Source organism: Aquarana catesbeiana, linkage group LG05, assembly GCF_042186555.1.
Source record: "Aquarana catesbeiana isolate 2022-GZ linkage group LG05, ASM4218655v1, whole genome shotgun sequence".
Classification (NCBI taxonomy): Eukaryota; Metazoa; Chordata; class Amphibia; order Anura; family Ranidae; genus Aquarana; species Aquarana catesbeiana.
The window spans coordinates 310,291,060-310,314,024 of NC_133328.1; positions in this window are offsets into that span (position 1 = coordinate 310,291,060).

The following is a 22,965-nucleotide window of genomic DNA, read 5'->3' on the forward strand; positions in this document are numbered from 1 at the left end:
TTGCACCTAATGTCGTTGACCCCCCCCAAAAAAACTTGCACCTTTTTGGATCAATAGTTTTTTTTAGTTGTGGTAGATGTGTAATGTGCAAAACGTCTAAACACAGGGTGAGGAGGACCACAGACTTTACAGCCCACTCCTCTGGTGAGTCCTTTAAATTTAACAAGTTTATCAGGTGTGGCACCACCCACATCACGTATCTTTTGTCCTGTCCATGTGGACTACAATACATGGGTAGGACCACCACAGCATTGGGAGTTAGATTACGTGAACATGTAAATAGGATAAAAAAGGTATTAAAGCACCACAGCTTGTTCAATCATCTTAGACTATTTCACGGAAGGGACCTGAGTGGTTTGACTTTTTGTGACATAGACAAAATTGAAGGACATTGGAGAGGAGGCAACCTTAAGAGAGCCATCTCTCAAAATGAGACCCAATGCATTCATCAGCTTAGAACAATGAACCCTTTGGGGTTGAAAATCGAATTGGATCTAAACTGTTTTTTGTCTAATTGGTAGTATTTTATTATTTTTATTATCACCCATGTGTTCTTTTTTCTTTTTCTTTTTCTTCTTGCTTTTTTCTGATATTTTCATTTCATTTTGTTTTGTGTTTACTCATATTGTTGTTCATTTTTATTTTATTTTTATTCTTATTTTTATTTTTATCTTATTTTTTATTTGTATTTTTATTTTAATTTTAGTTTTGTTTTGTTTTGTTTTTTATTTTTATTTTTATTTTTTTCATCTTTTTTTCATTTTCATTTAATTTTTCAATTTTTATTTTTATTTTTACCTTTTTTGTTTGTTTATCCTTATTTTTGTTGTTGTACACTTTTTATATTTATTGCTGCAGTCATGTTAATCCATTAAGTTAATTTTTAAAAATGTTTTAAAAGTTATTAGTGTTTTTGTTATATTGTGTTAAACCAGAATTGATGTCAAGCCCTTGGAAGTATTATAGGAATTTTATCTAACCAGTAATATGGCGGTTTTGTCTCCCCTGTGGTTCTTGCTCTGTCCACAGGGGCGGCATTTTTACCCCTCCAACAAAATGGCTGCAATGCCAATTTGATTGGTCCTATATTTAAAGACGGCTCAGTTAACCGGAAATGTGGTCTTTGATGATGCCCTGTGGGAGGGTGAAACACGTAGACGTAATTTCCGGTTCCTACTGACGTCACTTCCGGTATCGTGAAATGCACAGCATTAATGGCGTTTTTGTATCCACAGCACCATGTTTTATGCCTGATTTTATCTTGCTTCTTGTAAGTATCCATTTCTATGCGCAATAAATCCTTTTTTTAGCGGTACTTCACTATTAGTCCATTCATTTTTATTCTGGGTATCTGTTTTTCTGGCTGAGCATCTTTACAAGGAAGTTTTGTCTGATGATCTGATGCCAAACCTGCCATTCCTGGCCATCACTATTAAGCCTGAAGTGACCCCTAGACTGAAAAGCTGGGGGTCCATTTGATATGGTGAATGGGGACACAGGAGGGGTACACCTTGAGAATTCTGGAGCACTTTGCACTTTTTGTACTTTTTGGATTGGAGCACTTCAGTTACTTTATATGGACTTTTATGTTTATTATTAATCAATTGTTGTTTATTTTCACCTATATTGTGTTTGTTAGTACTGTATTTTATATATTTGCATTTGTTCAAGTGATTAGCACTTTGTGTACAGCAGCTGCATTTGTCATCATAAGTTTTTTCACTTTATGATATTTTCTACACCATCAGCGCGAGTATATATATTTAGAATATATTCACATTTTTTTCTCTCATTTGAGTGCACTCAGTAGCTATGGATATATGTAATTTTTTCACTAATAGAGTTATCAATGCAGATGAATTTTTCTCATGCACTAATGCTAGCTCCGATCTTAACCATGATTTCAAAGTTCTAAAAAACACTTTGGATAAGCAAATTAGAACTTGGTGGGATGTGTTCACCTTGACCAAATATGTGAAGGATGGTATCACCCCCAGGAGATTGAGAAGGAACTTAGCCCTAGTAACGGTATGATTAGCAATGAACTACAGGATGAATGGTTCTCCTTTTTTAAACATAGAAAGAAAATTATTAGAACTTTTGATTTCACGGAAAGAAAAGAAACTTAAAAATTTAGAGGTTAATATTAATGCTGTTAAAGCTAAATTAGCACCTTTGGAAGGATCAGCAGAGTTTAACCACTTGCCGACCGCCTCACGCATATATACGTGAGCAGAATGGCACGGGCAGGCAAAATCACGTACCCATACGTGATTGCCTTCCCGCGGGCGGGGGGTCCGATCGGACCCCCCCCAGTGCCAGCGGCGGTCGGCATTTGGCTAGGAGCGATGAGAGACGAGGGGGAGACCATCCGATCGTGGCCCCCCCCTCGCGATCGCTCCCAGCCAATGAGGAACATCCCCTGCCTGTGTATAGTACACACAGGCAGAGGATGTGATGTCATCTCTCCTCGGCTCGGCAGTTTCCGTTCTAGCGCCGAGGAGAGAAGACATGTAAGTGCACCAACACACACACACACACACAGTAGAACATGCCAGGCACACAAAACACCCCCGATCCCCCCCCCGATCGCCCCCCGATCCCCCCCCAATCACCCCTCCCTGTAACACTGACACCAAGCAGTATTTTTTTTTTCTGATTACTGCAGGGTGTCAGTTAGTGACAGTTACTGTGGTAGGACAGTGAGTGTTACCCCCCTTTAGGTCTAGGATACCCCCCTAACCCCCCCTAATAAAGCTTTAACCCCTTGATCACCCCCTGTCACCAGTGTCACTAAGCGATCATTTTTCTGATCGCTGTATTAGTGTCGCTGGTGACGCTAGTTAGGAACGTAAATATTTAGGTTCGCCGTCAGCATTTTATAGCGACAGGGGCCCCCATATACTATCTAATAAATGTTTTAACCCCTTGATTGCCCCCTAGTTAACCCTTTCACCACTGATCACCGTATAACCGTTACGGGTGACGCTGGTTAGTTGGTTTATTTTTCATAGTGTCAGGGCACCCGCCGTTTATTACCGAATAAAGGTTTAGCCCCCTGATCGCCCGGCGGTGATATGCGTCGCCCCAGGCAGCGTCAGATTAGCGCCAGTACCGCTAACACCCACGCACGCAGCATACGCCTCCCTTAGTGGTATAGTATCTGAACGGATCACTATCTGATCCGATCAGATCTATACTAGCGTCCCCAGCAGTTTAGGGTTCCCAAAAACGCAGTGTTAGCGGGATCAGCCCAGATACCTGCTAGCACCTGCGTTTTGCCCCTCCGCCCAGTCCAGCCCTCCCAAGTGCAGTACCGATCGATCACTGTCACTTACAAAACACTAAACACATAACTGCAGCGTTCGCAGAGTCAGGCCTGATCGCTAACAGTTTTTTTGGTAGAGTTTTGGTGAACTGGCAAGCACCAGCCCCAGGCAGCGTCAGGTTAGCGCCAGTCGCGCTAACACCCACGCACGCACCGTACACCTCCCTTAGTGGTATAGTATCTGATCAGATCAATACCTGATCCGATCAGATCTATACTAGCGTCCCCAGCAGTTTAGGGTTCCCAAAAACGCAGTGTTAGTGGGATCAGCCCAGATACCTGCTAGCACCTGCGTTTTGCCCCTCCGCCCAGCCCGGCCCAGCCCACCCAAGTGCAGTATCGATCGATCACTGTCACTTACAAAACACTAAACGCATAACTGCAGCGTTCGCAGAGTCAGGCCTGATCCCTGCGATCGCTAACAGTTTTTTTGGTAGCGTTTTGGGGAACTGGCAAGCACCAGTGGCCTAGTACACCCCGGTCGTAGTCAAACCAGCACTGCAGTAACACTTGGTGACGTGGCGAGTCCCATAAATGCAGTTCAAGCTGGTGAGGTGGCAAGCACAAGTAGTGTCCCGCTGCCACCAAGAAGACAAACACAGGCCCGTCGTGCCCATAATGCCCTTCCTGCTGCATTTGCCAATCCTAATTGGGAATCCACCACTTCTGCAGCGCCCGTACTTCCCCCATTCACATCCCCAACCAAATGCAGTCGGCTGCATGAGAGGCATTTTCTTTATGTCCTCCCGAGTACCCCTACCCAACGAACCCCCCCAAAAAAGATGTTGTGTCTGCAGCAAGCGCGGATATAGGCGTGACACCCGGTATTATTGTCCCTCCTGTCCTGACAATTCTGGTCTTTGCATTGGTGAATGTTTTGAATGCTACCATTCACTAGTTGAGTATTAGCGTAGGGTACAGCATTGCACAGGCTAGGCACACTTTCACAGGGTCTCCCAAGATGCCATCACATTTTGAGAGACCCGAACCTGGAACTGGTTACAGTTATAAAAGTTAGTTACAAAAAAAAGTGTAAAAAAAAAAAACACATACAAAAATATAAAATAAAAAAAAATAGTTGTCGTTTTATTGTTCTCTCTCTATTCTCTCTCTATTGTTCTGCTCTTTTTTACTATATTCTATTCTGCAATGTTTTATTGTTATTATGTTTTATCATGTTTGTTTTTCAGGTCTGCAATTTTTTATACTTTACCGTTTACTGTGCTTTATTGTTAACCATTTTTTTGTCTTCAGGTATGCCATTCACGAATTTGAGTGGTTATACCAGAATGATGCCTGCAGGTTTAGGTATTATCTTGGTATCATTCTTTTCAGCCAGCGGTCGGCTTTCATGTAAAAGCAATCCTAGCGGCTAATTAGCCACTAGACTGCTTTTACAAGCAGTGGGAGGGAATGCCCCCCCCACCGTCTTCCGTGTTTTTCTCTGGCTCTCCTGTCTCAACAGGGAACCTGAGAATGCAGCCGGTGATTCAGCCAGCTGACCATAGAGCTGATCAGAGACCAGAGTGGCTCCAAACATCTCTATGGCCTAAGAAACCAGAAGCTACGAGCATTTTATGACTTAGATTTTGCCGGATGTAAACAGTGCCATTGGGAAATTGGGAAAGCATTTTATCACACCGATCTTGGTGTGGTCAGATGCTTTGAGGGCAGAGGAGAAATCTAGGGTCTAATAGACCCCAATTTTTTCAAAAAAGAGTACCTGTCACCACCTATTGCTATGATAGGGGATATTTACATTCCCTGAGATAACAATAAAAATGATTTAAAAAAAAAAATATGAAAGGAACAGTTTAAAAATAAGATAAAAAAGCAAAAAAAAATAAAGAAAAAAAAAAAAAAAAAAAAGCACCCCTGTCCCCCCTGCTCTCGCGCTAAGGCGAACGCAAGCGTCGGTCTGGCGTCAATTGTAAACTGCAATTGCACCATGCATGTGAGATATCACCGCGAAGGTCAGTTCGAGGGCAGTAATTTTAGCAGTAGACCTCCTCTGTAAATCTAAAGTGGTAACCTGTAAAGGCTTTTAAAAATGTATCTAGTTTGTCGCCACTGCACGTTTGTGCGCAATTTTAAATTATGTCATGTTTGGTATCCATGTACTCGGCCTAAGATCATCTTTTTTATTTCATCAAACATTTGGGCAATATAGTGTGTTTTAGTGCATTAAAATTTAAAAAAGTGTGTTTTTTCCCCAAAAAATGCGTTTGAAAAATCGCTGCGCAAATACTGTGTGAAAAAAAAAAATGAAACACCCACCATTTTAATCTGTAGGGCATTTGCTTTAAAAATATATAATGTGTGGGGGTTCAAAGTAATTTTCTTGCAAAAAAAAATAATTTTTTCATGTAATCAAAAAGTGTCAGAAAGGGCTTTGTATTCAAGTGGTTAGAAGAGTGGGTTATGTGTGACATAAGCTTCTAAATGTTGTGCATAAAATGCCAGGACAGTTCAAAACCCCCCCAAATGACCCCAAAGTAGACACCCCAAGCTATTTGCTGAGAGGCATGTCGAGTCCATGGAATATTATATATTGTGACACAAGTTGCGGGAAAGAGACATTTTTTTTTTTTGCACAAAGTTGTCACTAAATGATATATTGCTCAAACATGCCATGGGAATATGTAAAATTACACCCCAAAATACATTCTGTTGCTTCTCCTGAGTACGGGGATACCACATGTGTGGGACTTTTTGGGAGCCTAGCCGCGCACGGGACCCCGAAAACCAAGCACCGCCTTCAGGCTTTCTAAGGGCGTAAATTTTTGATTTCACTCTTCACTGCCTATCACAGTTTCGAAGGCCATGGAATGCCCAGGTGGCAAAAAAAAAACCCCAAATGACCCCATTTTGGAAAGTAGACATCCCAAGCTATTTGCTGAGAGGTATAGTGAGTATTTTGCAGACCTCACTTTTTGTCACAAAGTTTTGAAAATTGAAAAAAGAAAAAAAAAATTTTTTTTCTTGTCTTTCTTTATTTTCAAAAACAAATGAGAGCTGCAAAATACTCACCATGCCTCTCAGCAAATAGCTTGGGGTGTCTACTTTCCAAAATGGGGTCATTTGGGGGGGGTTTGTGCCACCTGGGCATTCCATGGCCTCCGAAACTGTGATAGGCAGTGAAGAGTGAAATCAAAAATTCACGCCCTTAGAAATCCTGAAGGCGGTGATTGGTTTTCAGGGCCCCGTACGCGGCTAGGCTCCTAAAAAGTCCCACACATGTGGTATCCCCATACTCAGGAGAAGCAACTAAATGTATTTTGGGGTGCAATTCCACATATGCCCATGGCCTGTGTGAGCAATATATCATTAAGTGACAACTTTGTGCAAAAAAAAAAAAAAAAATTTGTCACTTTCCCGCAACTTGTGTCAAAATATAAAACATTCCATGGACTCAACATGCCTCAAAGCAAATAGCTTGGGGTGTCTACTTTCCAAAATGGGGTCATTTGGGGGGGTTTATGCCATCTGGGCATTTTATGGCATTCAAAACTGTGATAGGTAGTGAGGAGTGAAATCAAAAATGTACGCCCTTAGAAATCCTGAAGGCAGTGATTGGTTTTCAGGGCCCCGTACGCGGCTAGGCTCCCAAAAAGTCCCACACATGTGGTATCCCCATACTCAGGAGAAGCAGCTAAATGTATTTTGGGGTGCAATTCCACATATGCCCATGGCCTGTGTGAGCAATATATCATTTAGTGACAACTTTTTGTAATTTTTTTTTTTTTTTGTCATTATTCAATCACTTGGGACAAAAAAAATTAATATTCAATGGGCTCAACATGCCTCTCAGCAATTTCCTTGGGGTGTCTACTTTCCAAAATGGGGTCATTTGTGGGGGTTTTGTACTGCCCTGCCATTTTAGCACCTCAAGAAACGACATAGGCAGTCATAAATTAAAGGCTGTGTAAATTCCAGAAAATGTACCCTAGTTTGTAGGCGCTATAACTTTTGCGCAAACCAATAAATATACACTTATTGACATTTTTTTTACCAAAGACATGTGGCCGAATACATTTTGGCCTAAATGTATGACTAAAATTGAGTTTATTGGATTTTTTTTAGAACAAAAAGTAGAAAATATCAATTTTTTTCAAAATTTTCGGTCTTTTTCCGTGTATAGCGCAAAAAATAAAAACGGCAGAGGTGATCAAATACCATCAAAAGAAAGCTCTATTTGTGGGAAGAAAAGGACGCAAATTTCGTTTGGGTACAGCATTGCATGACCGCGCAATTAGCAGTTAAAGCGACGCAGTGCCAAATTGCAAAAAGTGCTCTGGTCAGGAAGGGGGTAAATCCTTCCGGGGCTGAAGTGGTTAAAGAAAAGATGAAATGCTTACAGGATTTCGTAAAGTTGATAAAGAAACCCAAAAGAAAAAAATGAAAAATTATGTGAGGGACACTAATGATTATAAAGTCAACAAGGTATACAAATGGTAGGATGCCATGTTAACTGAAGAGGCTACTTCCTTGACCTCAACAGATGACAGAGATACCATCCCCATGACACCTTATACCTCACTTAGTACCAATGGGCCAACTCCACAGTCATCTCCACAGAGGAATAACAATGTCAGGTCCCAGGTTGATTCAAATGCCTATGGAGTTCCCACATATAATAGGTACGAACCCCTATAACCGGATGATTATTATGCTTCTAGTGATTATAACCAGCAGGACTATGGTAACAACCGAGGTTGGGGCAGTCCAAGATGGGCCCCACCTCAGCCCAGAGGAGGTCCACCTTTCAGAGCACAGAGAGAACACTCTGGTGCTAATTATAGAGGGGATTTTCAGAAAAGGGGGTATGGGGGCCCCCATGGAGGGGGAGGGGATCCATTTATCCCAGAGGTAGGGGGAGAGGCCAATATCCTCAGGTGAATGGAAGAGGGGATTGGAAACCTTGGTATCCCATGGCACCCCCCAGACCTTATGGGGGAGAACAAGGCACAGAAAACGGAGAGGCTGCTGTAGAGGAGGGAAAAAGAAAAAGAAAGAGAGAGACTTGATGCAGGGTATCTTTAATTTAAGTGATGCCACTTTCACATTGGATGAGTTAAAAGTTTTAGAATTGGGCCTTAAATTTGCCCCCAATAAGGATCTCAACAAGTAACACCTCAAATAGGACAGGAAGTACCTTGCTACAATCACACTAATTTGAGGAACAATTCTGTGTTTAACCCTAGAAATCCTAATAGTCATTTTTTCTGAGGTTTTTAGAACCTTGGTGCAACAAGATCTAGACAATTTACGAATTAAACCTAGCAGGCGCAAAACTGATATAGAAAGGGGTATTAAATCTTTGGAAAAAATATAAACAGATCGTCATTAGAGGTGCTGATAAAGGGGGGGGGGGGGGGGGATTGGTCATCCTCAATAAACCCGACTATTTAGCAGAACTTAATAGACTTGTCTATTGAAGGGATATTTTAGCTTGCTCTCCACCATTTAATCATACACCCTTCTATTATGTGTATCCATTTTAGAATAAATATGTATACGTGATGTTTATAAGAAATTAAGTTTCCTGTTCTTGTAAAACATCTGATTTCCCCGAAATGATGTGCTGGCCTTTTCCTGTTAGCCTTTTCCTGTTTTAATCTCTATATGAGTTATTAGGGCATTATATTGTTTTCTGTACATACTCAGTAATGTTCTATTTTTGCTTGTTTTAGAACATCCTGTATGTCTGTATCTTTACCATATATTATATGTAAGAAGGGTTGGACCTTTGTTGTGATGTCATTTTGCTATTATAAGTTGAAGTCCGATAATAAATCGTCAGATCACTCTGAGAACTGCATGTTTTGAGTGCGTGTCATAATTTCCTATCAGAGTGGTCTCCAGGCCTGCTGGGTTTGATGGACACTCTAGACAGAATATTATACAAGGGTTCACTTGCCCCCAGACCACCCTAACAGCACCCTAACAGTCTATGATGCTGAAACATATGATAAATTGGGAGGTAATCCTACCAATAAATTCAAGGCTAAGCTGAGACGGTTGGTTAAAAATGCCCAAGATGAAGGCATTGTTACTAAAAAAGAAGCCAGATACCTAGTGCCCGACACCCCGAGGGTGCCAGTTATTTACCAACTATCCAAGATCCATAAGAACCCATCCAAACCACCTGGCAGACCCATTGTCAGTGGGGTGGACACTTTGTTTGCTAGAATTGGTGAATATTTGGACCTGTTCTTACAGCCTTTGGCACAGAAGTGTCCAGTTTATCTTAAGGATAGCAGGAATCATATGGAACTATTACAGCAGGTAGAGGTCAATGAAGGTCATTTGTTGGCTAGTATTGATGTCAATTCTTTGTACACCAATATCCAACAGCAATATGCCATTGAGGCTGTTGTATGGGCTTTGAACAGCACCAAAATGAAAAACAAACAAAAGGTTCATGCCTTATGCTGCGTACACATGATCGGAAATGCCGCCAGCAAAACTCCGATGAGAGCTTTTTGTCAGAAAATGCGACCATGTGTATTCTCCATCGGTCTTTTGCTGGCGGAATTCCAGCCAGCAAAAGATTGAGAGCATGTTCTCTATTTTTCGATCAGGAAAAGTTCCTATCAGAAAATGCGATCGTCTGTATGCAATTCGGACGTGCAAAAAATCACCCATGCTCAGAATCAAGCACGAGACAGAAGCGCTTGTTCTGGTAAAACAAGCTTTCATAATGGAGATAGCACATTAGTAACGCTGTAAATTTTTGGATCTTTTAATGCAGCGCATTCTTTTGTTCTTTATAATGCTAGAAGAATGAATTTGTTTTGCTGCTGATATTCACACAGAGTTCTCACAAAATTATTTCTTTATTATTTCTCGTGATCTACATAATAATCTTTTTTGTTTTTAAAGCTAGATCTCCATAATAATGTTTAGAATTATTTTTTATAGTATTTTTTTTTTTTTTTTTTAATCAAGATCTCCTGATTTTTTGATTATTTTTAAATTATTTTCTAGTGATCTCCATATTTTTTTTTTGTTTTTTTTTTTGCGTGTCAAGTTTCCACAACAACATTATTATCTTGCATTTTTAAAGCTCAAGGAGGTTGGTAGTTGTCCCTTGTTAATTTGACATTGTATTTTTGAAATGTACCTGCCTACTCACAAACAAACTGTCCTTTTTGAAGAAAAACACATAGGCAAGTATTTTCATATAAAAAAATCTACATTTAATCTGGCTGATAACGCTGGAGAAACTGCTTGCATTTGCAAAGCCTTTGTACCCCAGGGCACACATCAACTCTTTATAACTAAAAATTGGTAGCCTGAGAAGTCCATATAATAGGGAGCACAATCTGGTCCAGGACTCCCAGAGATCATGAATAGCAGCAGATGACTTATATGTCCCCAGGCTGTGGTACTACCACAGCCTGCGTCTTCTGTCAGACCAGACTGAACCCAGGGCCATCACTTTCTTGTCTTCCCTGCAGCTTTCCCTCCACGCTTCCCTTCAGCCTTCCCTGCAGCCTTCCTTGGAGGCTGTGGCTCTGGAGGTGGACTTGTGGCAGGAGGAGGAGGAGGATGGGCGAGCGGACATAAGTGCATGTTCTCACTAATTTGGCCCCTCAACCCCTTCTGAAGGGCCTGAAAAATAAGATTCTCACACATGGAGTGTTGGCTCCCCTCCATTTGCTGAAATTTTGCAGCTACATAGCAGCCATAGGCCTCTTCAGAATCGGGGGGTGTTTTCAGGGCCACATTAGCGTCCTTAATGAGGCCTAGTGCTGCCTCCTCCACATTACTCCCCTTCCTGGCCCTTTTTGTTGTAAGGCAGAGGGGAGGCACCTGGGATTGGGTGAGGCTACTGGGCCTGGCCACCTCCTGGCTGACACTTACCCCGTCTCCTCCTGGCTGCCACATTCCAGAGCCTCGTCCTGGCTGAGGTCTTCCTGTGTATGAAAAAGGGACATAGTTTTAGTTTTTGGTTCATCAATCACACACAATTTTCAGCTTATGACTCTTGCAAATTGAATGTTAATAAATAGAAAAGACTACCATTCTGAGCCCAGCATTTTTCATTCTTGTCCCAATCATTTTTGGCCCCTACTGTCTATTGATATGTAAAACACTTTTTGTTCAATCATTCATTTGTTATCAATAATAACATCTAGTTAACGACAATAATTTTTGGACAATAAATATGTTCAAAAATACTATACCTGGCTCCAGCTGGGCTCCTCAACTTCTTCCAGGATGGAAGGCCCAGATTGGTTCTCGGAAGCCTCAGCTGGGGTTGAGGGAATGGTGGATGGAAGTGTAGAAAGTGATTCCCTGGCTTCAATCTGGTCTTCCAGAAACCGCATTCTGTTCTAGTACAGACTGGGTACATACACATCCTTTGCTGCTGCTCCTGATTTCATGGAAGCCTGGACCTTATTAAGCTCCTTCCTATACGTGCTTCTCAAGCTCCCAATTTTCTTATCCACAAACTCGATGTCTGCATCTGGGACCTGCATCTTCACAAATTGCAGCAGTTTCTCCAGCGATTTATATGGTTTATTTCGATATAAGGGGTTCAACCTCCCACAAATTTCTCATATCCCTGTATCTGTCTATGAACTGACCCATGAATTCAGGGTCTTTGAATTGTTTCATATTTGCTGCAAGACAAAACACAAGACAAAAACACTAATATCAGGCTAAACTCTCCAAATCTTATCCCAATATAAGCCTCAATCTTGAATCAGTATAGGCCACTGATGTCCCAAGTTAAAATGTTACCTTCGTTATAACGTTCGGCGCTTCCTCCACTCACAGATCGTACGTACGACACACGTGTGTTAGCTTTATATACACTGCGCATGCGTGAAACTCCACCCACCCCTGACGTTCTTTCTTAAATATTCCCCGCCCCTTCTCTTTCATCACAATGGGAGAGGAACATGCAGAGACACAGCAGGTGTGTAATAGCTGTAACGAGGAGGAGGAAAGTCCGGAACCCAAAACGTCCCAATCCCGCAGGAGATTTAAGGCCTCAAATATGGCCTTTATAGAGATGGTGGAGATGATGGACATCTTGAAGAGGGCCGACTATGAAGGGAAGTATGGACTGTACCTAAATCCAAATGTGAGAAAGGCCAAGATCATGACTAAAAATGTGAAGAGTCTGCACAGAAATTTTGGGGTACGACGATCCAGGGAGCAATTGAGGAAACGCTAGTCAGACCTGAAATTGAGGGAGCAGGATCAGTACAGAAGGATCAAGAAAGTGTGTCTAAAAAGTAAGAACTTGTCGTGTGTTCCTATTATTAGTATTACTTGCATGCTGCTCCATGTGCTTTTCTTTACTGTTGTACAGTTTAAAATGGCTACTTTCATGTTCATGGGCACAGTAATCGGTCATAGGAAACATGATTCGTTTGCCAACTAAATACGATGTTTTGGGCAGATACAGGGTTAACTACATTTGGTCATGCTAATTTGTATTGAAATAAGCTTAGGACATTGTTGTCTAGATGTGTTTGAAACTAGAAAGAATTGCAAACTTGATTCAGTGTAATGTAAGGAGAGGACACTCAGCAGCTGTTTACACATCTGGGCTCAGGAGCACTAGTGTGGAACACAAGAACAAACTTTTTAGGGTGTCCCACACAGGTACTCCAGTGGATACTTGGGGTGTCTCCATGTGTGAAACTTGTCCAAAAAAGGTAAGTATTGCAGCTTTGGTAAGTGAAAAAATCATGTCTTCAGCTTGGAACTCTGCCAAAACAGACAACTGTACCCCACTTCCAAGCAATGTTTCATATTCCTATTCCACAGAGGACACCACAACCTGAGGATGTGGAGGAAGGAGAGGTGGTTGAGATTGTCACCACAACAGGTGAGTGTCTGACAGATTCAGGTAATAGATGTATGCCTGCATTTTTATAATACATGGGGTGTATTTTTTCTTTTAAGTGATGTGCATGTTGTGGAAGAATAATCTCCTCATTTCACGAGTGACAGCGCACAAAGGCTAATCCAAGACATAATGTTTTGTAGTCAGGAGTTAGACCTCATCAAGCAAAAAGCAAATGACATAGAACAAAAACTGAAGAACATGATTGATGTACTAGGAAGAATCTAAAGAACAACAAAATGACACCATTTTCTAATTATGGGACCATTTTTTTAAAATTTGTGACGCATTTTAAAAGCCAAATTTTGAAGATGCACACAGTGTGTCAACATGTGCTATTTGCCATCAGGGGATATAAATGTACGAGTTTTGTGGGTGCAACCCCTTCCTCCTAACTCAAGTAAGTGAGAGGAAGTGGTTGCACCCCCAAAACACATCCATTGATCCCCCATGATGGGAGATAGCACATGTTGACATTAGGTATGAGATCAGGAGGGAAATTCCCAGTTTGACTTCCAATTTGTGTGCATCTTCAAAATTTGGCTTTTACAGGGGGACATCACCCCATCTGATGAAGGCAATATCAACACATTTTTAATACTATAATGTCTGATATTGCCTTCAGTTTTTCAATGTTTTTATATTAAGTTGGTGTTTACAGTGACAATGGGTGTTATTTAATAATGGAAAAACCACTTGGCACTACAAATGCACTAGGAGAACCTAGGAGACAGCTAAAAGAAACACAAGCAGTAAATCAAAATCAAGATTTGATCATATCAATTTTTTTTAATATCTAAAATAAATTACAAATTTGCTGGCATAGCAATGGTCCCCCTACCCGTAAAAGATTCAATATATTTTTGACGCACTTCACAGGCGCTTTGGGGGGGCAAGCCGGGATGGCCAGTTTCCAGGGCCGTCAGTGTATTTTCTGGAAGTCCAGCCTCAGGCCCAACTGAGGCAACATAATTCAGAGCATTTCTCTTCAAAAAGTTGTGAAGTATGCAGCATGATAGAACTATGTGGTTAAGTTTGTACTTCGCCATATTTATTGCCATAAGAAATAGGCGGAACCGGCTGGCCATTATCCCAAAGGCATTCTCCACGACTCTTCTGGCTCTGGCCAGCTGGTAATGAAAAACCCTCTTCTCCGGGGTGAGGGTTCTCTGGGGGAATGGCCTCATCAGGTGATCACCCAGACCAAATGCTTCATCAGCGATAAAAACAAATGGGAGTCCTTCCATGTTCTCTTCCACAGGTGGCAATCCCAAGCCACCACTCTGGAGACGGTAGAACTCAGTCTGGGCAAAGACTCCACCATCCGACATCCGGCCATTCTTCCCCACATCCACATAGAGAAACTCGTATGTCGCCGACACCACCGCCATCAACACAATACTATGAAACCCCTTTTAGTTAAAATAGTATGACCCCGAGTGGGGTGGTGGGATGATGTGGACATGCTTCCCATCGATTGCCCCTCCGCAGTTGGGAAAGTCCCAACGATGAGCAAATTGGGAAGCCACAGTCTGCCATTCCTGTGGCGTTGAAGGAAACTGTGGACTCAAAACAGAAAAAAAAATATTAGTACTTTTGCACATAACATTGCAAGCAGATTAGACACAAACATTCTTGGCCAACATCGGTATAACATTTATTTTAAGGAGTATTTAAAGACAAAAATATAAGGTCCACTTATCAGATTCTTCACCCCCTCTGATGGCCCATTGTAAACATTTTAGAGGGGAGGGTTATAAATGAGTTTGGAAGCCAAAATAAAAGCCTTTGGCACTCTGCCTGAATTTAAGCACAAATAATGTACACATTTTAGGGGGTGTTAGGGTAAAGCACTACAATGGAGCTGACAAAATACATTGTTAAGTGACTAGGCTAGGTGTGTATGGGCCCAGGAAAGCATGCTGGGGAGGTTAGTGAAGGCAAATGTGCATGAAGGACAAAAAACTAGCATTAAAAGCTTCCAGCATGCATGAGGAAAAAGGAGACATTCACAGCATATTACAATCATGGTAATTAGGGAATGATGAAAGAAATACAATACATTAGCAAACATTAAATACATAGAATGTGATGTTAGAGGAGAAAACTTACCCTAATATAGTCCTTCTGCAGGACCTGAATGATGGCAGAACAGGTCTCTGGAATAATGATCCCCAGAGCCTGGGGGAGATGCCTGTAGAGAACTGGTCCTGCAGACTTCTCCCCGTCGCCAAGTACTGCAACGTGGTGACTAGCCTCTGCTCTGGAATGATGGCTTGCCGCATGCAGGTGTCCTGCTTCATAATATAAGGGGACAGCAAAGCCAACAGACGGTGAAAAAGGGGGTCCCTCATCCGAAGAAAATTTCTGAAATCATCAGGGTTGTTTTACTGGATCTCACGCAGCAAAGGCATATGAGAGAATTGGTCACGCTGGAGTAATCAATTCTTGGTCCATGAACTCCTCCTCTCCCTGTTCATGGACTGGGCTTGGGTCGAAGCAAGAACCCCAACACCAAGCCCCCGCATAGCACAAACTCTACAATGAGTATGTACATGCAACATGGCTTCAAAGCGGTCGGCTGGTCAGAACGAACTAACAGAACGCACTGAAGAATGGCAAGGCCTGTGAAGAGCGAGCTGAAAATCAGAAATGAGCGGACAAGAATGCACTGAAGAACAGATATGAACTGACTACATGCACTGAAAAACAGATACAAACCCACATGCACAAACTGAACAGCAGTAAAACGATCTGAAAAGCACGAGTCTGAAAAGCACGAGTCTGAAAAGCGCGAACCGTCTCTCACCAAATTTCTAACACGAGATAAACACGAGATTAGCAGAAGGAGCCCAAAGGGTGGCGCAGTGGCTATTGAACTTCCTTTTTCTAGTCCCGTACATGTTGTACGTCACCACGTTCTTGACGGTCGGAATTTGGTGTGACCAAGTGTGTGCAAGACAAGCTTGAGCAGAATCCCATCGGAAAAACCATCATAGCTTTTTCCGAACAAAATTCCGATCGTTTGTATGCGGCATTAGATTTGGCCATGAGCCACAACTTCTTTTGGCACGATAAGCATTATTTTAAAGGGGTAGCCATGGGGGTTAAATATGCCCCTTCAGTGGATAATTTATTCATGAGCCACTGGGAGAAAGATGCCATCTTTAGTGGAAATATACCCCAGCTTATGTTTTATAAGCGTTACATTGATGACATCATTATTATTTGGGCAAGATCAAAGGAGTCTTTTTTACATTTTTTGACAAAAATTGGTGAGAACAGATATGGAATTTCCTTCTCAGCAACTTTTGACAACAAAAGTATCAACTTTTTGGACCTAGTTATTTTTAAAGATAATCACCAACTGTCCACTAAAACTTATTTTAAGGAAGTGGACAGAAATGGTTATATCCCCCTGGGGAGCTGTCACCACCCCAGATGGCTCAGTGCTATCCCCAAAAGTCAATTCATGAGAGTTAAGCGCAACTGTGCTAGAATAGAGGATTTTGACACACAGGCTAAAGTTCTATTTGAAAGATTTGTAGAAAAAGTTCCGATCCTGGGACACAATGCGAGCCCCTTTCCCTTAATACCTCCACAGACAATCCAGCGTCTCCAAGAAGAATTGATCTCTCAAGACAATTTAAAATACCATCATTGCGCAAGATTGCTGTTACAATGGCTATCTCTTCTAAATGCAAAATAAACATTCACATGTACTCTAAGCCAGTGATCATCAACCCTGTCTTCAGGGCCCACTAACAGGCCAGGGTTTATGTATTACCTTGGGGAGATGCAGACTAGAATACTGCAATCACTGAGCAGCAAATGATATCACCTGTGATGTATTTCAGTTATCTTGCAAACCTGGCCTGTTAGTGGGCCCTGAGAACAGGGTTGATTACCACTGTTCTAAGTTATACCGCATATTATACGATCAGTATAGCTTTCGTCCTCAGTACACATCCAGCATGTTCAGCAAACACACTCAGACGCGACATCACCGGCTCCTCCTGATGCGTTGCGTCACCCTAGATGGCTCAGCACTATCCCCAAAAGTCAATTCATGAGAGTTAAGTGCAATTGCGCTAGAATAGAGGATTTTGACACACAGGCTAAGGATCTATTTGAAAGATTTGTAGAAAAAGGCTATACCCCACAAGAGCTGAATAAAACTTTTTCAATAGTAAGAAGTATGAATAGAGACAATCTGTTTAAAAGGAAGGGGGCCAGTAAGAGAGACTTTGGAGTCGTTTTTATGACAGGCTTTACTCAACATAAACAAGTAGAAAAAATTATCTGTAATAATTGGCATTTGTTATTAAAAGATAACCATCTTGCTAAAACTTTACCTAGCAGACAACAGTTTATTTATACTAAACCCCCCACTTTACGTTTAAAACTTGCACCTAATGTCATTGACTCCCCCAAAAAAACTTGAACCTTTTTGGATCGAATGGGTTTTTTTAGTTGTGGGAGATGTGTAATGTGCAAATCGTCTAAACACAGGGTGAGGTAGACCATAGACTTTACAGCCCACTCCTCTGGTGAGTCCTCTAAAATGAACACGTTTATCACGTGTGGCACCACCCATGTCACGTGTCTTTTGTCCTGTCCATGTAGACTACAGTATGTGGGTAGGACCACCAAAGCATTGGGAGTCAGATTACGTGAACATGTAAATAGGATAGAAAAGGGATTCAAGCACCACAGCTTGTCCAATCATTTTAGACTATTTCATGGAAAGGACCCGAGTGGTTTGACTTTTTGTGGCATAGACAAAATTGAAGGACACTGGAGAGGAAGCAACCTTAAGAGAGCCATCTCTCCTAATGAGACCCAGTAGATTAATTGGCTTAGAACGATGAACACTTTGGGGTTGAACATTGAATTGGATCTAAACTGTTTTTTGTCTAATTGGTAGAATTTTATTATTTTTATTATTACCCATGTGTTCTTTTTTCTTTTTCTTTTTCCTTTTTTCTGATATTTTCATTTAATTTTGTTTTGTGTTATTTATTTTTATTTTATTTTTATTTTCATTCTTATTTTTATTTTTTATTTTATTTTTGTTTTTTATTTTTATATTTATTTTTTTCTATTTTTTTGTCATTTAATTTTTAAATTTAAATTTTTATTTTTACTTTTTTTTGTTTGTTTATCCTTATTTTTGTTGTTGTACACATTTTATATTTATTTTTGCAGTCATGTTAATCCATTGAGTTATTTTTTTTTAATTTTTTTAAATGTCAGTGTTTTTGTTATATTGTGTTAAACCAGAATTGATGTCAAGCCCTTGGAAGTATTATGCCCTGTACACACGACCGGTTTTCCTGTCGGAATAAACTCTGAAGGTTTTTCCGACGGAGTTCCGATGGAATTCCGCTCAAGCTGTCTTGCATACACGCGGTCACACCAAATTCCGACCGTCCAGAACGTGGTGATGTACAACACGTAGGATGGGACTAGAGAACAGAAGTTCAATAGCCAGTAGCCAATAGCTTCTGTCTCGTACTTGCTTCAGAGCAGGCATCGTTTTTGGTACGTCGGAACAGCATACAGACGAGCGGTTTTCCTGATAGGAATTGGTTCCGTCTGAAAAATTTAGAATATATATAGTTAGTAAGGTTGAATAAAGACACCAGTCCATCCAGTTCAACCTGAGTGAGTGTGTGTCTACAACCCTGACCCTTGTCCCTAACCCTGTACATCGCACACTCACATCAGTCCCTACCCTCAATCCAAGGTCCCCATTCATATACTAGGGCCAATTTTGGACAGAAGCCAATTAACCTACCAGCATGTCTTTGGAGTGTGGGAGGAAACCGGAGTACCCCGGAGGAAACCCACGCAGGCACAGGGAGAACATGCAAACTCCAGGCAGGTAGTGTCGTGGTTGTTCTCTTTCTAGGTCCATCAGAATTTTCTACCTAAAAAAGTCAGAGTGGGGCGTACACAGCATTATAGGAATTTTATCCAACCAGTAATAGGGCGGTTTTGTCTCCCCTGTGGTTCTTGCTCTGTCCACAGGGGCGACATTTTTACCCCACCAACAAAATGGCCGCAATGCCAATTTGATTGGTCCTTTTAGGGGGAGGTGTTTCTCCTTCTGTATTTAAAGACGGCTCAGTTAACCGGAAATGAGGTCCTTGATGACGCCCTGTGGGAGGGTGAAACACGTAGACGTAATTTCCGGTTCCTATTGACGTCACTTCTGGTATCGTGGAACGCACGCCATAAATTGCATTTTTGTATAAACAGCACCATGTTTTCTGTCTGATTTTATCTTGCTTCTTGTAAGTATCCACTTCTATGCGCAATAAATCCTTTTTTAGGAGTACTTCACTATTAGTCCATTCCTTTTCATTCTGGGTACCCATTTTTCTGGCTGTGCATCTTTACACGGAGGTTTTATCTGATGTCAAAACTGCCATTCCTGGCCATCACTATTAAGCCTGAAGTGACCCCTAGACTGAAAAGCTCGGGGGTCCATTTGATTCGGTGAGTGGGCACACAGGAGGGGGTGTTGTGGTACACCTTGAAAATTCTGGAGCACTTTGAACTTTTTGCACTTTTTGGATTGGAGAACTTCAGTCACTTTATATGGACTTTTATGTTTATTATTAATCAATTGTTGTTTATTTTCACCTATATTGTGTTTGTTAGTGCTGTATTTTATATATTTACAGTTAGCAGATAGAAACAGTGTGATCTGCTGCAGATGTGCTGAAAAAGGCCCAGACAGCTGAGCTTTGGGGAGTGGGTCGGGAGATAACAGCTGCAGAATGTGTTGGAATAGGGTGGCTGCTCTCTACTCTTTCTTGATGTCGGCCTCCTTGGGGTTGTGCTGCCTCGCCTTCAGTTTCCTCCTCTGCTCTATCTGGCACCCAAATCGCATCAGTGACCTCATCATCATCTTCATCTCCTCTATCTTCATCATTACCACTGGAGACAACTTGGTAATATGCTGCGGCTTGGGGAACATGAATGCCAATTTGTCTACCAGTGTTCTTCCATCTCTCTAGGCTCATGTTCCTGTCATCCTTAACCTCAGAACCAACATCTGAATCCATTAATGGCTGGGCATCATCAAGGAGCAAGTGCCTGATGCTGTGGTCAAATAACTCAGCTGACTCCTCAATGGCTGATTTGGGGGCTATGGTAGGAATAGATGTGGACAAGGAGGCAGGTTTATCCAATCTGGCAACTGCAGGGGACTGCACACTTGTCTCTGTATGTGTGACAGAGGGTGAGGAGGATGAGGAGGGTTTAGTAAGCCAGTCCACCAACTCCTCTGCATGCTGTGGCTGGATGGCATAGGCAAACTCACAAAACAGAGGAAATGATGCCCTGTCTGAGGACTGACCACCACGTCCACCTTTGCCTGTGGACACATTTGTTGCTGGCCCCCTTACAGTGCTATGGGAACGTCTGCCTCTCCTTGTCCTCCCAAGCATTATTGGGGGGGAGGGGGTGGTGCTTATCAATGTAAAGAGATGTTTGGTGTGTTTAAATTGAGTACTCACACTTCACAGACACACTCCACGGATACACTATAATATACTGCAATATAATGCATCCAACGTACAGTGACGCACAGAACTATATGGCGTTAAACTGGCAGTAACGCACACAAAAGTAAATGGCATTAAACTGGCAGTAACGCACAAAACTATATGGCATTAAACTGACAGTAACACACACAGAACTATATGGCGTTAAACTGGCAGTAACGCACACAAAACTATATGGCGTTAAACTGGTAGTAACGCAATCAAATAGATGGTGTCCCTACTCTAGCTGTACACTAATGTAAAGATTACTGACACGGTCTCACTACACTACACTGAAACTACCTGAGCTGTCCCTACTCTACACTAATGTATGTATGAATGACACAGCCTCACTACACTACAGTGAAACTATCTGAGCTGCGCCTACTCTAGCTGCACACTATGCAAAGCTGAATGATGGTCCTCCTCACTACACTCACACTATCCCTAGACTGACACTAAGCTAATAAAAAAAGGGAGAAATTTTTTTTATTTTTTTATTTTAAATACTTACTATAAAAGCATGTATTTACAAAGCATGGGATGGAGGGTAGACTTGAGATGGCCTGCTAGGTAGCAAACGCAGGAAATCATTCTAATGAAAAAATGAAAAAAGGGGGAGAAGGTATGGCAAGAAAAGATTGTGAATGAACTAAAATTTAGATGAAAGTAAAATAAATCAATGAGAAAAAGAAAAGCAAGAGGAAAATAAAACTTGATTACAAATGTAAACCAAAAAAATATTGGACTATGTCCCAGTAAATACGATAAAATATTATCAAAGTAGTATAAAGGATAAGTAGCATAATTGAAACTTAATGGATAAAAGGGTGGAAACATTTAGATGATTGAAAAGACTTAATGGAAAAAGCTTAGAGATTGAAAGCGCACCAAACGTTATAGTAAAAAACTTACCAGTGAATGACACTGTAATGGTAGAGTCTGACCCTCTGGCTCTGGCAGCTAGACTGCCGAATGAGCCAGCTTTATCTGTCCTCCATCGGGTCATTGTCTGACGTCACCGACACGATGCGGACATGAAGACGCCTGATGCGCATGCCCGGGGAGCCAAGACCCGAAGGACTACACAACCCACGAGGCAGAGCGGCAGTGGGAGGGTTCCAAACAGGGCACAGACACCGAAGTGTAGTGGCCGGAACGAAGCCCACACTGACAGCCCGCACTAGCAAGGGGAGGTAGCGCTAAGATGATAAATAACCCGCAGATGAAAACACGGAGGGGGAAAACGCCTAGACGTAACCCCCGGGGAGGGATCCCTGGTAAGCGCGTCGTGAAAACGGGCATAAAGTGAAGGAAAACACAGTATGCCCTGGGCGTCCGTATGACTGCTAAGGACAAGAACCCCAGAGGTGCGGAAGTAGGGGCAGGCAGGGATAGACCAGGATTAGAAAGAACAAAGGAGTAAAGACAGGCACGGCATATTGGACCACCCACAGCCATAACCTGTCTTAGTGTCAGAACAATACCGTGCTCTCCAACCAGGACATGTATAATTGCATAAATACAAAAAGGACTATAAATAGTCATCAAATATACTAAATAAAGAAACAATAAAATAAAATAAATGCTAAAGGTAATATACTGAAAGATATATTTTTTATGTAAAGGGAGAATTATAAGAATAAAACTCAATTGGTAGAGGATAGAAGAAAGGAAAACCCTATTTCAATTATTATTATTTTTATTATTATCATTATTATTTTTTCCATTTATTTTTTAGTTTTGTCCTTCTGTCCTCTGTGACTGCACATTATGGCCTCCCTTAGGGGATTGTGTTATTTGCGGTACTAAGCAGTGTTTGATGTGGGGTGGAGGTTGCTCTGGGGTAAGCACTTTATCTGCAGTGTCTGACCTATACTGTGCTCTCCTTATAATATATTTGCTTACAGTTGCCAATTGTTGTTTATTCATTTATTATTTTTTCTTTGTTTCTATGCATGTATAGTTCTTCCTGGTATTAATGTTTCAGTCTGCACCCACCCTGAAGAAGCATCCCAGCGAAACATGTCGGGTTAATGTGCGACTATACCCTTTCAAGTTTACCTGCTTATTGTAACCACCTTATCTGAAAAACACTGTGATTATCTGTCTATGTGTATTTTTTAACTTTGAATTTATTAAAAATACAAAAACCTTTTTATATAATATATATTTCTTGCTTTGGACTCTTTTGCACCGTTAAAATCCCT